This window comes from Calypte anna, chromosome 2 (assembly GCF_003957555.1).
Source record: "Calypte anna isolate BGI_N300 chromosome 2, bCalAnn1_v1.p, whole genome shotgun sequence".
Taxonomy (NCBI): domain Eukaryota; kingdom Metazoa; phylum Chordata; class Aves; order Apodiformes; family Trochilidae; genus Calypte; species Calypte anna.
The window spans coordinates 132,654,719-132,673,063 of record NC_044245.1 but is presented as its reverse complement, the minus strand read 5'-3'; the positions used below and the strand labels follow the sequence as shown (position 1 = coordinate 132,673,063).

At 39.3% G+C, this 18,345-nt stretch overlaps 1 protein-coding gene across 1 annotated transcript in view; it reads right to left on the bottom strand.

Annotated features, from left to right (window-relative positions):
• Positions 1-17,780, bottom strand: part of OXR1 (oxidation resistance 1) — a 251,858-nt gene extending 234,078 nt beyond the window's left edge. The window contains exon 1 of the mRNA XM_030445954.1: positions 17,718-17,780. The gene's annotated coding sequence lies outside the window, so the exon portion shown is untranslated. The remainder of the gene's footprint in view (positions 1-17,717) is intronic.
• Positions 17,781-18,345: the final 565 nt, after the last annotated feature.

Below are 18,345 nucleotides of genomic sequence, written 5' to 3'. Positions count from 1 at the left end.
GTATAATACTGCCAAACTATATAGAATTCACAGCTCATCTATCTGAATATATATGGTGCAATCTTATCTGATTCCAAAATGGATTTCAAAAGGTTGAAAGTACGTGTATATACACAAACCAAAATTAAAAATCTTTTGTCCAGCTATGAATGAACAGAACCCCCATCTTTAAATGCTTCAATTATGTGGAGCACACAATTTGGGGTTTTATGGTGGTTTTCATTTTAAGTAGCTCAGGACTAAGCATATGTATAAAATTGTAGTGGGACAAGTAGATTGCCTGGATTGCCCCATCTGTCACCCTATCATAGGCCACTGCTATGGGCCTGCCCTTTTAGGAAGCAGTGACAACTACTTGGAACCATATCTGCGTCCATCAGGAACCCCATTCTGCAGCAAAAGCTGTTTTTCACAGCTCTGAACATGGTTTATAAAACTGACATCCTTCCTTTCATAAAGATTAAAATTAAGAGGGTGGCAGATGAAATTAAACACTCAGTACCTATATATAAACAGAACTTGAGAAAAATGTTAGTTTACATATTTTGTGTTCCAATAAACTAAGTATTAATTACTGTTTCTAAGACCTTAGCCTATCCCTGGTTTAGAGACTGTAAGCCAGCATTGTTAAGTTATGCTGGTTTATGAACACACACATTCCTTACCTCGTCCCAAAAGGGCAAGCAGAGATGGGAGAAAAAAGAATGAACAAAGTTCAGTACATATTGCCCTTGGCTTTGAGTATGTTTGGAAACATGAGCTACAGGAGAGAAAAATGGCCCAAATGGCAAGCAATGGTACCTACAAGTAAGCTGCAACCATGGTGGCAGAAAGATGCTCTGGATCCACATATTCTTTCAGAAGCCCAAAATTAGTCTCTCAAAAAGGGGAGTGGGTGAGGATGTGTGTGGATAGGCACATGATAATCTCTGAAAAACAAAGCTTGCACAGCAGGAGCACACTGGATCTTCTCCCATAAGGCTGAGAAGAAAAACAAAAATTCACTCACAGAATCTACAGAGCATCAGATTTTGCCTCTGATTAGGCTTATCTTTATAAGTAATACATTTTTATTCACTTCTCTGTCCATTTATCCTCATTGTATTTTGGAGCAGCCAGACGCAGAGAAAGACTACAGATAAGAAGAGATCATTCTTTCTGAAAGTCTTTTCTTTTTTTCCAAACAGTATATAAATAAAATCTAAAAATTAAAAGCATCAACTTATGAAACTGTCTCTAAGATGCTGCAAAGGAATGTCAGGGGTTTTTGGGTTGTTTTTTTTTTTTTTTGCCATATATCAACCATGCATTTTTCCCTAGTTTTCTTCCCCGTATTAAATTACACTGCTGGGCTTTCTTGTTAATCAGAAACAAGGACTCAAGAATCCTCTAGCAACAGCAAAAGAAACTATTCCTTGAGAGGTATTTCAGACTGATCCTCTGTTATATGACAGGAATATTAAATATTGGGAAAAAATTACCCCCAAAAGGTCAGCTCTAAATTACCTGCTTTCAAATTCTGCAAATTCGACAATACTTCATCTGACAGTTAAACTGCAATCAAAAAATGAAACAGAAAGCTTCCCATTCACATCCAACTATAATTTGTAAGTAGCATGTGAAACAGTATCTAAAGAATTTGAAAGAAATGCAGGTCAAAACAATTTTTTATTAGACCTTATGAGAGAAAAAAATGTTAAGAAAATAGATTAATCCACTGAAGATAAACATGTTTTAAGAGACAAAGTCAGCAACATGCACAAAACACAGCATATATCAAATAGGACATGAAGCACTCAGAAAGTCTATGGTCACATCTAAATACACTAAAAAAGATTTCCAAAGAAGTCACTCTTTATTTAACATACAGCTGCCCAAATCAGTCCTACTCCATAACAAACAATTTCAAAACAAGCTGCATATTTTGGATTAATACCTTCTCCAGATGGAATTTTCAACTTGCAGTAGGTACCATGAAATTTTGCAGCCAAAATTATACCCACTCAAAACTGAACAGAAGAAGCATAGAGATGAGCAGAACACTTAAGGCTGAACTAACCAGCATAAATACTTTCTCCTTCTAAAACACCGTCTAACCTAAGTAGTTGGAAGGATGTGGGATGCTGAATGGCTCAAGATAATTACATCAACCCATTCACTGAAAAATAGGCAACAGAAATCCTAAAGAACTGTTTTATCACAAGGCCAGAGCTGGAATTAAAAAAAAAGCAAAAAAACCCAAAACAAACAAAAATACCACAAAAAAGAACAAATAAACCCCACAACACCACAACCGAAATAACCAACAAGCAGCAAACAACAACAAAAAAGTCCTATCAAATTTTCTAATGAAATCTGTTCAGCATTTATCCTTTCTGAAGAAACTTATTTCACTGACAGAGAAAAAGCAGACCATTTTCACAGAAGGTAGCTTCTTAACTAATTAAAACTGATCCGATAAAGTCACTCTCAAGTTGAAATTAAACTATAAAGGCAATTAAAATTCATCATTTCAGTAACGAAACAGTTTTATTTTATCAAATGGGAGAAAATATGAACCACAATGACAAGGAAGTAATTGAGTAAAAACTACAGAACTTTTAAAAGGGAGGCATGAAAGTCACATTTGGGAACTCAGGAAATTTAAGAAACATAACAGGAGAAATTCAAAAGCACCAATTCAATAGGGATCAAAGTCTCATGGGAAAAATGCTCAGCTGACTATCATGCTTGTAATGTCTAACCATTCTGTGGCTTAACACCCAAAAATTACTTCTACTTCTAATTTTTCTGTACCATGAACATAAATAAAAAAGACTTTACAATGACAGAACTGAGTCACTTGTACTGCCACTTACAAAGTATGAAAACTGAAATTGCCATTTTCAAACAATCTGAAAAATTAACACAGGGAACAATTGCAAAGGCTGATTTTAAGAAAACAAGATAATATGACAAGTAGCTACTCTTCATCAATGGACAGAAAGACAGACACCTTCATAGGTAGAGGTTTAATTTAGCTATTAACTAGCTAATATGGCAATTAAACAATGGAAGCCTGAGACGTGTCTACTGTGCTCTGGCATGCAAATCTCTGTCCAATTTCAACAGTCCCAAACACAAACAGCTCTGACTGGCTTTGGGAAAAGTCAAAGTATTTTTGAACTTCCAAAATCAGTAGGAATTTACACTTTGGAAAACCAAGAGTATCAATGACTGAATTCAATTTCACTTCATCCCAAAAACCTGGAACTGCAAAAAAGTAACAGCACTGACAATACACTACTGGCCTTAACACTGCAAGAGAGTAGCCAAAAATATCAATCTTTTATTGTGATTTTTTTGTCGTTGTTGTTTCTGGCCAATGATGTGTTTACGCATAAGACAGGACCTAAAAGTAACTGCACATACTCTTAAACCACTGTGTTTTGCTTTTACCACTGTAGATGGTACCAATACTAGAGTAATTTTATTTTGAAGATAACTTATGCCATGACACTAGAATTTTATTAAAGCTTTAATTTCTACCTGGTGAAGCTTTAATTCCACTAAAATTAAAAAAAAGAAATGGCCTAATGCTTGTTTTTTAAGAAAAGATTGAAAATATGAACTCCTGCTTTCTAAACCTCACTACACTTCACCAATCATGCTTTTAGAGAACAATCATTAAAGATTACTTGGAACCAAAACCAGCATCAAAACAGAGATGAGATGGAAATAAACTTTGATGGATTCAGAGGCATGTGTATTATAAAATTAAAGTGCAAGAAGTGCTGTATGACAGGAAAAGGTAATTGAAAAGACAAACCTCAGAGAGAAACCTCCTGGGAAAACATCAGGAAAATGGCAAGTACTTCAATTTTAAGATGGATCTGTGACTGTTGATAATACCCTAAAATCAACAAGAAAGAAGTACCAAAACATATGGTGCCTGCATTAGAGTCTCCATTTGCACAGTTTAAAGGATTTATAAGTCCTCACATGGGACATTTTTACTACAATATAGAAGAAGAAAATTGAACCTAATTATGCCTTCATTATTAAAGTTAATTATACAGATAATCTTTTTCTAGTTAAAACTTAAAATTTGTTTTCCTCATTTTTTTTCTTAAAAAACATGTAGTTAGTTGCTTTTTAATGTACCAACTTTTCTTTTTCGCAAGTCACTGTTAATATGGAAATTAAAATAATGACATTTACATATGAAAAACACCAAAAGATTAATTCCTCATTTGTTATTATTAAATTCAAATTAAAATATGATATCAATAATAACAGGGCTGCTTCTTTGAGTGCTATTAAATGACACTGGACATGCAGACCATTGTTCAGAAGTCTGATTTTTACAGACTAGAACATAAATCAGGATCGAACTAAAACATCACTTATTTCCTGCTTGTCCGTTTCTACTTAAAACAGAACCTTAAAAATTACTCATTCTGAACTGGGAGAGAGGATCTTTCACTTCAGTACAGAACTTTTCAGATCACTGAATGAACATAAGAATCCTGCCTGCTTTACTGAGCTGCTCACAGAAGGTTCAATCAGATGAAGAGTATGGGAACGCAACAGATCTCATTATGTGAAGAGGAAAGGATTTTTTACATACTCTGACAGTTCCAGGTGGAAGTCCAAAGGACCTTCATCCCCAAGCTTAGCACCTCTCTTCTTTTTTTAGCCAGAAGGGGCTTATGTTATTACCCTTCTTAGCCGTGATCTCCACATAGAACCAGAGAACATCAACATCCCAAATGGTACAGGCAGCATGCAGGGAACAAGCAATTCAGACACTCTTGTGCCTCTCAAAGGCCTAACAGGACTTTGGTGCTACAGTTTGCTTTTGTGCATCCCTTTTATCTAAAACCATACTTCTTCCTTTCTCCTAATTCAGGTAAGATTTATACAGTGTAATAATTAAACCTGCACCTATTTTTTCTAAAAAACATATTGCTGTGTTGATTTACAGTTCAGGTAGTTTGGTTTTCTGCCTAGCAAAATGCTCATACTAGTTTTTCACTCATTTTCTGGTGAAGCTTCCAATTCATGCTTTCTGTACTTCTGCATAAATAGTGCCCTCCATTCTGCTTCAGGTATTATAACACGACCATCACAAGCATTTTCCATTTAACTCAGGCAGTCTGCATTAGGCTTCTTTTGTTTTTCTTTCAGCAATACTCAACCATGGCACATACAAGGTGATTCAGGGCATAAGAGGAGTGACTGGCAGAGTATGTTCTTACCAAAATGACAGCTTTACCACCATCACAACAAAATACACAAGCACACAAATTAGCTTTAGAACACTGCTAATGCAAGCACACAGGGGGGATGTGGGAGAACAAGAGAGCTCCCTGACAGAAACAACAGAACACTATCACATAACTGAAATAAAATGTCAACTCTTGTCAGAGGTTGTTTATATAATGTTGGCACAGGCTTCCAAATTCTCCATTCATACAGAAAACTCACCACTACTACAGTGTCGTAAGTAAGAGATGCAGTTGCTTGCACCAGTATAATTACAACAGCTTTTGAGTCACAGAGGAAAATCTGGCCCATGCTGATACATTCTGCAGAGAATCTATAAAAATGACTGTGCTGATAGCATTAAGTAAGAACTATGACCAGGGAATCAGAAAAATTGTTATTGTCTCCACAGTATTACATTTATCTTTTGTATAACAAATATATGAAAGTGAAAAAATTAACACATTAAAAAGAATATGAGCAATTCAACAACAAAAAATTCTACTTATTTTTATTTGGGTCACTCAGCATATGAGCCAGTAACAACCAAAAAGGCAACTTGTGAACTACAATGTTTCAAGGTCATTCCTTTCCAAACATAAACAGGATTTTAGCAGGAATTAAATTAATTGGAAGAGAATGAAGGCATGTTTTTATCTGTTCTTATAATCTGTTTATTTTACTGGCAAGCACAGTAGAGCTACTTAAATCTTCAGTGCAAAGGAATAACACAAAATATTATTGTGTAAAAATTTAATTTATGCAAGTTATTTTTCTCTCCACATCTGGCTTGACACCCTGCAAAGAACAAACATGAGACATTTGCTTCTATCCACCCTGCAATCTAAGTACTCCAGGATTTGTACCACAGAGCCAGTTCTCCCCTCCAGCGTCCTCTGACTGCTCCACACACAGCAATACATTTACTCCATACACTATGCACTACTCCATCCATTGTGGTGATCAGCATTTAGGGTTGAGACACATGTAAAAAACATCATAAAAATCAGTGGTGCAGCATCAGAAAGAGCTTCACAGGCTTTTAAACTAATTAGGAAAAAATTACAGATTTGTACCCTTGGTAGAATGCATGCCCAGCCCACTGCAACTTAACTTCACGTTACCAATTAGCCAGACCAAAAAAACAATTTAGACAAAAAAATACATATGGGCTTAATTTCATTAAATATAAATATAAACATGTAATGTTTGCTTCCTTATTGATGAACAGAAGGTAGTAATATTCTCCATACACAGCCAAAAGCTATTAGCAACAAACTGTCTGATCCTTCACTAACCCATGGGAAGAATTCATCTTTCATCACCTCTTGATCTGTAGAGCTGACTAAAGGAAAACTATCCAGTATCTTCCATATGTTAAAATTAAATCAGTCAAAGTCTGCCTCCTATGGCTCTGTTCTAGAACCCAGACCCTATCAAAACAGCTCTTAAAGGGAAGGATTAAATTTCTTTGTTTCAATAGTGAAGTACTGTTGCTCTGCAGTTTTATTGAGTTCAGCTCATAAATTCACAGTAAAGACTTTTAATAGTAGTATCTGGTAACAGAGAAGTATCAGAACTAGAACTTCCAAACACGGATAACTTGTGTAAGGATGAAAAAAGCACAAGCTTAGGCATGAATGTCAGTGTAGTAGTGCTCTATGACAAACTAAACCACAGCCTCTGTACTGTCCTGTCCCAAGCTATAGTAGTTAGCATCTTAACTTGGAATTAAATGTTGCTCTTCTAGCTTACCTTTAAACAACCATACTACAGCCACACTTTATGTCACTTGCCTCACAGCTTACTACAATTTTTAAAGCATTGTCCCAGCAGTCACACAGAAACTCTGTTTTTGCATCAGCATTTTTTTTTAAAGGTAAAAATTATCACCTATTAGCAATACTAAAACTGTACCCATAACGCCTCAAGATTTAAGAAAAGCAAAGCATGCAGAGGCAGGCTAGATGATTTAGCTGGTGGGGGGAAGAACTTTTGAGCCAAATAGTCACTTTTAGAAATACATGAACTCACTACTGCATTGTATAAATGCAAATTGTCATTTGCTCAGAGCCACTTTATGATCATGCAAAGTGATGTATACATTTTACGGATCTAGAAAAGTACCCTCCCTTCAAGAACCTAGCTGAGACAATACCAAAACAAAGTAACTCAAAAGATGACAGTTAAAAAAAAAGAAAACCAAAACCCACCAAAAACCAGGAACTTCATATCAATACAGTAAGACAGTAGTCTTATCTATGATACTATGATCTACCTACCAAATGAAAAAAAATTCATTTTATTCTTGCACAGCTCAATAACTGTGTTCAAAGAAAACATCTAAACATCTTAGAGGGTTATAGTCTGAAGTCCTTCAGGAATAACACTGCATTTCTAGCACAAGATCAAGAAGTGGATGATTACTTCACTTTCTCTAGTGAAAATACATAATTTTACCTGTCTTCACCTGCTAGAGAAGAATGTATAATCATGCACTAAGAACAGACCTGAAGATGTGGTAAGACTCATCGTTCAAGTTAGTTGGTTACATGTACCTTTATCATCAACACATTTGCCAGCTTCAGATGTGCTGTAGCTCAGAGATGATCATAATCATTAGTTTATCATAATTCAATTTTTATTAAATGGAACAGGATTTTCCTAAATAAGGACATATGACAAAACAGTACTGGTTTAAAATTGCAACTGTACAGACCTCCAAACAAACTTGAGTAATTTAATCCTGACATGGAAACTGAATGCTTGATGCAGTGAAATTTGCGTGGTGCCACTGTGCAAGCACTGCAGTATAAAATTTCAGGTACATGCACTTGGAAAACTACAAACTGCTCATTCCAGCTTCACTGCTTCTCACCATCTTAGCCTGTATTGCTGTAGATTGGCACAATTTATGATCTACTCAAAAAACCATTCCCTCCACTTTTTTTCCAACTGTTCTTTAGAATCTTTCTAATAACCATACACTTATATGAAGTGACTTAATTCATATGCATTAAAGCACATTGGGGACTGCTTTTGCCCTTTTTTGTGTATATATCTGGCTCTTTTGGGAAAACATGAATTGATTCATCTTGAAAACATTTACAAACCTTTAGAAAAAAAGATACTGGTATTTAAAACTAACTTGTCCTACTACCTAGATAGACTAACTTACATACAGGTATGCATTTGGAAAACTAAAAAGAGAAAACTGATCTACAACATGACTATTACAATGAAGTGGAATTAATAAAGGAATAAAAAAAAATTATTTATTTTGAATGTGTACTCTTCCTCCTTTTCAATTCACTCAAAAAAAAGGGAAAAATACCTTTACCATAGTGAGTTGGAATTAAAATATCTGGGAAGAACTTGAGAGCAGAAAGGTATTAAAAGAATTTAGAAGGGATAACAGGGCTCCTTTGCATGTTCCATGAAAATAGAACAATTTCCTCCTTATCAACACCAACTTCCAGATTTTATTCTCTTTTGTTCCCCAAAGGACATCACAGGAAATAACATGCAGCTCTTCCTTTGTGGAATTGGTCTCTATTGTCCATCATCAAATCATCTTACAAAACCTTTACCTTTGGGTATACCTGAGAAACAAAAGTGGTTAGAAGTGACTGAGGGATAAAAAAAGGGATCTGAAAGAGAAGTAACAAGTTTGCATTCTGTTTGTGCTACAGTTTTAGAACACATCTCCTGCTAAAGACCCTGAAAACCAGGGGAAACAGTAGGATAGAGGAATCTGGGGAAAATACATATGAGGAAGTTCTAGGTGTTTCTGAGTATGACCGCATATTTGGAATACTTCACATTTAAAGCTTCAGTGATGTCAAGCCTGACCTGTAGGTACAATCTAAGCCTCACTCAAAACTTCCTGCAACACTAAGAGCAATGTTAGGAGATGGTGCAGAAATGCATTGAGACAATTTGGTGCTCATTGTGCCACGTTCCTGTAACAAACTACATCAGTAGACAGTTTTTGTTTGCATTTCATCACCACATCATTCTGCTTTCAACCACCACCAGCTTCACTCAGACATGCAGCTTCTCCACCAGGGCACCTCCATACACTGCCACCATCACTAGGTTCACTCATTTTGCAGACCTTTGCTATTGCTGTTAGATACAGACAAATAAGGTAATTTCAATGCATAAAGCCATATTTCCTTCATGGTATGTCCAGAAAAGTATCATACAAAAACCAAGATCATTTCTACCTTAATTCTCTCATTTGGTCCAGTCTATGTTTACATCTTTTCCACTGTTTCCACATAGCAAGGATTATGCACTGTTACATAGATCTCGTCTTCCCTGGTCATATTAGCACTACAAGGAGTATTTTCTCCCTTCAAAGACATCCTAGTTCAAAAGGCTGGCTGCACTTAGATGAGGTCCTCGTTAGGTATTAACCCCTCGTACACTGTGGCTGCTCTTCACAAAGTCAAGAACCACACGTCACCAGTTTAGTACTGTCTAAACAGTATTCTCAAAGAGGATACATGAACAGCTTTATCCAGTTCTCACATACATTCACACAACATTTCTTTGCCCTAAGACTGCTTCAACACTCAGAGAACAGGAAAGACACCCATTTACTGAATAAGCAGTTAAGGTATCCATTGGCTAATGACCAGAGCTGTTCCAAGTCCATGGCCTTATGGTACTCAACCTGTCTAGGATGCCATAAGTATATTATTTAGCCAACATTAATTAACTTATCTTCTCGTATCATGCTATATTTTGCAGATAGTATTGTCTTCTATTTAAAGATATAGACTTTCTTCTATTTAATTATATAGACTTGAAGCAGAGAGATGAAAAGCTAAACAGAAAAGCCTTCATTTAATTTGATATCCAGACAGGATCAGCTCTAATATTTAAAGTATCACCAGGGTCAAAATTACAAGTTTACAATAATAAGTAAAAGGAACAGGTAAGGGATTGTAAGGACATAGAACAATGAGGTTAACAAACAAAACAAATAAAAAACCCTTAACAATGGGGTTTGCCTGAATTACAATGGGACTGGAAGACCTGGAAACTTTGAGTTCCTTCTGGACTCTATATAAACACCCTCATAGGACACAGACTCCAGTACTTGCAAGTCTTCCCAGTAACCCAGTACCATTCTCATCTTCCCTCAGCCCCATCCCTTCACCATCTTCAAACAGCCTCATCCTAGTTCTGCTTTTCACAGTAACCATCACTAAGATTTTGTCCAGGCAGCTGATCCAAGTCCTAACCTGATCCAAAGCCAAGACCTTCTCACTCATAGCCCCATGCTCTAAGGACAGCTCTCTTTGCTTCAGCATTTCAGTCAGCATTACATTGCTCATACCTGAACTGCAGAATCATACCAGTGCCTCAAAGAACACACCACCACATTAAGAACACAAACACTACATCAAAAATTTTACTTTTTCCAATCATCACTTCTGCAGCTCTTGTATACGGCAAAGAGGAAATGCTAGGGAAGTCCTGCTTGACACTGCCTTAGATGTGACTACTTGTACATCTGAAGTTGTGCCCTTTGGGACCCCTGAACACAGGGACACCTTGGATGGAAAGCTGTGCAGATAGACCCTCAGACACAATGCAGCACAGCCATACCACTACTGCTTTACACCCAACACTCCAGGGGTCCAGAATAAAGTCACTGCAAGGTTACACTTAGAAAGTATGTAAAGCAGTTATTATGGCAGGGGCACGTGAAAAAAATCTTGTATTTGGATCCTCAAATTTTAGAATCTGTATTAGCAGATTCTGTATTAACAGCTTAAGTTGAAGATACATAAAATACACAATTCTGTAAAAACAGCTGCTACTCTCAGAAAAGTAAATACACACATGCTCTGCTATTGAGAGCTTACACCGGGTATACACAGTATACAGGAAGACACTGAGAAGTAGTAAACATAAAATTCAGCTGAGCACTGAAGCTTCAATAAATGTTAGTTCCAATTCAAAACTTTCCTTACAATTTCTTGAAAATAGCTATTCCACTCTTTCCATTCTAGAAGTGTAGAAGTCATTCACTGCTTCAGATAAAACTTCTCAGTGCAGCACAGTCAGGGTATAAGCAACTGGGTAGAGTTAGACCTTAGTGAAAAAAATAAGGAAAAAACCAAAAAGGAGGTATGACAGTTGGCATATGGAAAAGATTTTCACAGTCAGGTGTTCCACATGGACTAGCTAATTCCTCTCACTATCATCCCTTCTGGAATATGTAAAAAGGATGCAGTGAATGCCATGATTTGGTTTTGCCATGGTGATGTACGAATGACAACCAAAGGCAGGAGTGGGACTTTTATTAGTAGTTTAAGACCACATTTAAAATTAGAGTAATTCTTTGAAAAATACTCAAGGAGAAAGTACCACAAGGCATCTGAAGTTTTATCTGGAAGAGAGATTGTCATCTAAAGAATTAGCATAACTCCTATAGACATAACATTTCACTGCAGTTGGTGTTCATACTGATTCTAGCAAAAGGAGAAAAATTAACATATAGTCATAATCCTAGAGAAAATTATTGAAAGCCCACAGACACAAACAATAAGATACCAGAAGAAACAAATATATTTTCTTTCACAGTGTATCTGTGTTCCTTGTTATTGCTGTTTGCAGTCCTGGATAAGAGCTGTCTCCTTCTCTAAAGGGGATCTAAAAGCTGTTACAGCTCCTCTTTTCAGAAGCTGTGATAGTAATTGATTAATCATATTAGAATGTGTCTGTATCAATAACACGGATATCCTGGCTCTTCAATGCAAACATACAACAAACTAGAATTCAACTGCCAGACATGACTGAATAATTAAGTTTCCATCAACCTATATACCAACAATACCAAAATATTACAATACTGAAATACTAACCAATACTGGAATATTACAATAATAAAATAAATATTAAAAATATTTATTACAATAAACAAAATTAAAAGGGCGTACTATAAATACTAGAATTTGAGTATGCTCTGTATTGTTTATGAAATATGAAGGTGATATATCACTAAACTTTTGTACAGCCATAGTTAGATTAAGGAATAACTAATAATGTATTTGCTGGTATTTTAGAAGGTGTCTCCATGGAATCTGGTTGTCACGCCTTGGAATAGAAGTAATTCTGACTATAGTATCAAAATCTTACCTTTATATGTGTGTCATATTATAAAAAGTTTTCTGAACAGTTATTCGTAGCAGTACTTACGTGAACTATGCTTTATCTATGAATTTGTTTCAAATCTGTGCATCCCTAAAGCATTTTATACAAAGAAGCACAGGAGATATATGATGGTTCTTCTCCTCTATCCAAAACTCAAGCTCATAGAAAGATGAATAGGAATTGTATACATAAAGTATCTAGAAAGAAAAAGCATATAAATTAAGCATACATTCTCTCTGTTCATGTAGCACCTTTTTTTCCTTCCAAATGTGTTGTTTTAATGGCCAAGATGGCCCAGTGACAACGGACAAGATAGTTCATAGTATCCTGCCTCAATGGTTGCAAGAACACCTTTCAAAACAAAAGCGTGCACAAATAGTACCATGGAATAAACAAAGTCCCTACCCTACACAAAAAGCAATACTCAGTCTTCCAGAGGAATACCTGGAATTTGCTCCCTTGCTTTTTATACAGAACTGCAACATCTTTGCTTTACATGCTCTATGAGAAACACTGTACATCCAATTAAAGCACAGATGTTAACTGTACCTCCCCATGGGTACAGAGGTATGTCCCAGGCTGACCCGAAGTGTTCCTCCTGGGAAACTGATTACCGAAGAATGTGTAAAGTGTAACACTGGAACTTGTATGGCTAAGGCTCTTATTCATAGACCAACAAAGTTACCATCTTCCACAGAAAAGTCTTGCTTTTCTTTACATCAGCTTAAGCTCTGCTTAGAGTGTTCAAAATTCCCTCTTTTAGCCATCTTTCTCTGTTGATCACTGATAGCTATACTAGCAAAGCATTAAGAAACTGGTATCTACTTTACTGTTTAAAGATTTCTTTATATTCTCTCCTTTCAACTAAGGCATTGTCTTTTTCTGCCCTAATAATTTTATTTATGTATAAAGATACTACACATGCAAGAGAAGAACTTCCAAGTGATTGAAAACAGGAACTGACTAGTTTCAAAAATGAAACAGAATCTAGAATATATAGACAGCAAAAGATTGGGTAAGCTCAGTAGGTCCTTCATCGATCTATATGTACTTTCACATTAAAAAAATACTGGACAATATATAACACTTTCAACAGGCAGACGGTCAAATCTGTATCTGATGGAAGTTGAATAAAAACAACACCAAGCTAAAGCTAAGTTATTAATAGCAAACACTTAAGCTAATTAATTACTGGAAAGCTCACAATGGATTTGGATGCATTCACAAGTGTCAAGAGAGATTTATGCCAAGTTTTTAAATTAAGAGTAACTTTTTTCCTAAGTGGTAAGTCTTATTCAACTGGTGATTTACCCAACAGAGTTTGCCAGTTTCTATTAGATGGGATGTCACTGGACATGCCCCTCTGATTTTATAATGTCCACGGCTGTGCAGGGGGAATACCCTTGTTCCTTCGCAAGTTTTTAGCCATAAGTTTTAACTCTCCTTTTCAAATCCAGTCAGACTTTCAGTGCTGATCAGATATTACTGAGTAAGTACCTTGTTACTTCTTGTACCTCTAATCTTGCAAGGCATAGCAGTGGTGTGAAAACACGACCCCCATCATATAGAAAAAAAGGGTCATAAAAGCTTACCAGAAATACATAAAATGGCTTAGACTTATCGGTCCAAGCTCAAAACAAAAATAAAAGAGACTGATACTCCTTTCATGGTATAGAGCTATTCAAGGAGGATTTCACACAACTATACTTGTCATTTAGCACCACAGCACACTTTATCCTGCAACTTAGAATCCCATCTTTCCGTGTCCTGGGTTAGGTGGTGAACACATTACACTGCCTGCAGAGATGGTACAACCCTGTTCCATGAAAAATGTTTGTAAGCACCATTCAGGACTCCACTGAAAACTCCATTACAACATGTATCCAGCTTTTGTGTAGCTGCCCTCTCTTCCCTTTGCTGCCACGTCTAAGCTCCCTCTCTTTGCATGATTTCTCATTTGCTGAATCATAAAAACACACCAGTGTATTCCTGAGAGTAACAAAGTGAAGCTGAACCACCCTTTCTTCTCATGCCACTTAAGAGTTAGAGTCAAAACTTCAGTTTCACAGTACAGCAGCTGTGGAAGAGCATGGGTTTGTATATTTTCCTTTCTACATCCTCCAATTTTTTTTCTCCTCTCCAAACCCTATTACAGGCGGAAGAGTTAAAGAACATAAAAAAAGGCAAATACTCCTTCTATCTCTGTTTTGCTGGGGCAATGTAAGAAAGCTGGAGATACAGGCAGCAAGCTTACATACAGGAGGTACTGCTGCAGCCACAGATAAGCTGTCTCTGTGACAGAGGACTCTGCACAATCTGAACAATTTTGACCTGCAGATCAAAGAACTTCCTGTCTTAGAAACTGTATGACATCTCCATAATGCACCACGAGATATCCAGGAGATACTTTCTCTATATCTATGTCTAATCTTCAGTAAAACTGGTAGGAGCAGATGCTAGAATAGAGGGTAATTTACAGCTCACTGCTGCAGCATGCCACATGAGCATCTGTTCCTGGCACAAAACATCACCAATTAAATGAAGATAGCAGTGTCATTTTCAAACTCTAGAAGGTCTTCTTCAAGTTGCAGAACATGGGCAATTCTTTGCCTATCCCAAACTCCTCCTTCGGGCAACAGTTCACACACTGAAGAAAGACTCCTTCATTGGTGAATACCTGCTGTGGCAGACAAGGAAGCCATCCTAAATGTAAATAAATGGCTCCATTAAATAAAAACAATATTTCCTGAGTGAACCCATTCACAAACATGCAGCTATCCTGTGCTAACCTGACACCCAACTATGCTCATCAGCAGTAACCGTTTGCATCTGCAAGGCTGTCACCTCCTGTATTTTTCTCAATATATGCTTAATTAAAATATGCTTTATTTAATGTTTTTACTATAGTAACTTCAGAAACAACAGTAGCTCACTAAAGGGTTGAAGGAGAAATAAGTTACAGTAGTTCATCAACAAAAGCAACTGATAAGAGACCTTCTTTGCAAATTAAACAGCTGTCAGACAATGATGACAACCACGAGACTACTGCTTTCTGCTATCAGCCTTACAAAATAATAATTTACCTATGAAATTTCCCTTGGCCATTATTAATACAGCTTTGGGTTTGGGGCATATATTAAAAGGACATGCTTACACACTCTATCAGTATAATGCTATCGGCAGTCAGAAAATTATTATTTGGTTAGGATGCTGAAATAATTGTATTAATCTCTACGAGCTCTGGAACTATAAAAAGTAGTATTACAACATTGTAACAGTAAAATGCAATACAAATAATTAAATAAATAATTACCCCAAGAGCACAAGGAAAGGTGTATTTAACATTCAGACTTTGAGGGCTTCTGATATTTTGAACAGTTTTATTTTTTAAATACCTGGTATTCTTTCAGCTTAAGTCACAGCTTAAATCAGCTTAAATCTAATTAAAGGAGAAAAATAGCAGGTTGCCATACACAAAAATCTCCCTCCTTATTTTCACTACACTGTAAATACAGGTAACACAAGCTGTTCTTTCCTGTTGCATTCTCTCATGGTCTGGTGCAGCAAGCAAAAAGGCATCTACTTAAGAATTATTTTTTCCCATTAGTTGCATACTCATAAAAATGTAACTGACAGGACAGCAGATTATTTCATGCACAAGTCAGATCCCAGTTGCACACACTGGACTGTCTTTCGGAAGCCCACAGATCATTGCTGTTGTACGCAGGGGAGGTGTCTTAGTGGGAGGGGTTGTTTCATTTGGGGAGAGAAGAGTTGCAGAGGTACCAAAACAATTCCAGAGCAGTTTTCCTTTCTCCACTGCAATAACACTAATTATCAGAATCAAGATATACACAGGTGGGATGGCAAGTTCTGAGTCTTTAACCCCTATAAAATACGTCTAAATTTTGATGAGGGTTAGCATGCAGACATTTAACTTAAATGATTAGTCATCTCTGCATACACTACCAATTCTCACTCAGTGTGCTAAGATATTCATGCCTCTAAGAGTGTCAAAAGACAGGTCATTAAACTGAATACCTACTGAAATGGTCTAACGAAAATTAAGACAAGACTGTTGACCAAGAGCACCTTATTGCCCCTCACTTAGTTCCATTCTTTCAACGCCTTGCATGCCAGGCAGCAGAATTTTCATCACATTCTGTTTCACGGAAAAACTCCTCAGATTCCCCTTCCCTTATTGATTTATCATTTTGATTAGATGGCTGTCTAAATACAACTTTGCAACTAGATTCCTCTGAATAGGGAAACAGTTTCCAAAACCCTTCATTTCAGAGTACAGGAAAAGAAATTAACTAAAACATGCCCCTTTCAGACTTAAGTGAAGAACTTCACATTCCCTCACATCAGTCACTAACAGCATTCAAGCCGCCGTACGTGCAGAAGGTACAACGACAGAATAAGCATTTTCTTAAACTAATAACAAATCCCATTTTCAGAGGGAAAAACCTCTAGTACCATAGTTTGGTATTTGCTTGCTACTGACAGGTAAATTAAAATCTCGCACCCCTACTAAGCTAACAGAGCATCCAGAATAAGCTGTCACACGAGGCAGCAAAAACGTTCAGTCCTTACAGTTCCTCTCAGCAAACACTTTCTTTCCTGCGGCACACCAGTTTAAATCAGAAACTCCCGCTGAACGCCACAGCCTCGCTCGTTCCGATGATGCTCTGCCTGCGCGGCTCCCCTGCTCGCTATTTTTCGTACCGCGCCCTCCCCGCAGGGCGGCGCAGCGCCCTGATCCTCTCTTTGCCCGCTCGCAGCCTCCGACCGCGCCGACCCGGCCGGGCCCTCCCGCTGGCGGGGGCAGCGCGGCCGCGGTCTCTCCGCACGCCCCTGAGGGGAACACTAACCGCCGCCGGGCCGCGCAGCCCAGACCCGCTGTGCCCGAGGCCGGCAGGCCGCGGCCCGAGGTGACAGGACCCCGCAAGGCAGGGCGGGCCGCTACCCCCCCGGGGCGATAGGCTGGGCCGCGGACAGCCGAAAGTTGCGGTGACTTTGAGCCGGGGCGCGGGAGATGCGGGCAGGCAGGGGCTGCGGTCCGCCGCCCGCGCGTCCACCGGATACCAACCCCAGGGGCAGGGGTCCATCCAACTCCAAGCCCCTGCCCCGGGCAAATCCTGCGTGGGGAGGCGGCTTCTGCCGCTGCTGCCCCCCGCCCCCCTCTTGCTGCTGATGCTGCTGCCACTGCTGCCGTGTGCCTGGCCCCGCGGTACCGCTGCCCCCGTCTCTGCACCCGCCCGCCCCGACCGGGCACCCCGCGCCGCGGGTGAAACTTACTGCGGGCGGCGGCGGGCGCCGCGCAGCAGCAACGGCGGCGGAGGCACGCGCCACTCTCACGCGGCCCCTGGCCGGCGCCCTCCTTCCGCCCTGCGAGCGCGCGCGCGAGCGCAGCCCCGGCGCGGCGGCCGCTGCCGAGCGTGTTCGGACATGCTCAGTGCCCGCGCCCGCCGCCGCGCGGAACTACCACCGGGGGGGAGAGGCGGGGGGGGGGACGGAGAAACGCGGAGCGGGGCTGGGTGCTACCAAGAGGATGAAGCTAAAATAGCGCCGCAGAAAAGGACAGCCGGAGCTTAAGGGACGGGGGCGGCTGCTCTCCCCCGCAGCTTCGGGAATGGGGCGGCTTCCTGGGGCGGGGGGGAACCTCCCGCCGCGCTGGTTCTCCCGTGTTGCCGGAGGAGAGGCCCCCGAACCGGGGCGATTGCCCGGGCCACCATCCGCCCAGGTGCTGCTGCGTGCTGGCTGGCGTGGCAACGGCAGCACTAGGTTCCGGTCCTCTGCGCGTACTCCCGCCCGAGGCAGGCGCGGAGCGGACCCGGGGGCTCTGGGGAGTGTCTGATGGGGCGGGGGCCGGGTCGGGGTCTGCCCTCTCCGCACGCCAGCGCCGGGCCGGGCAGCGCACTT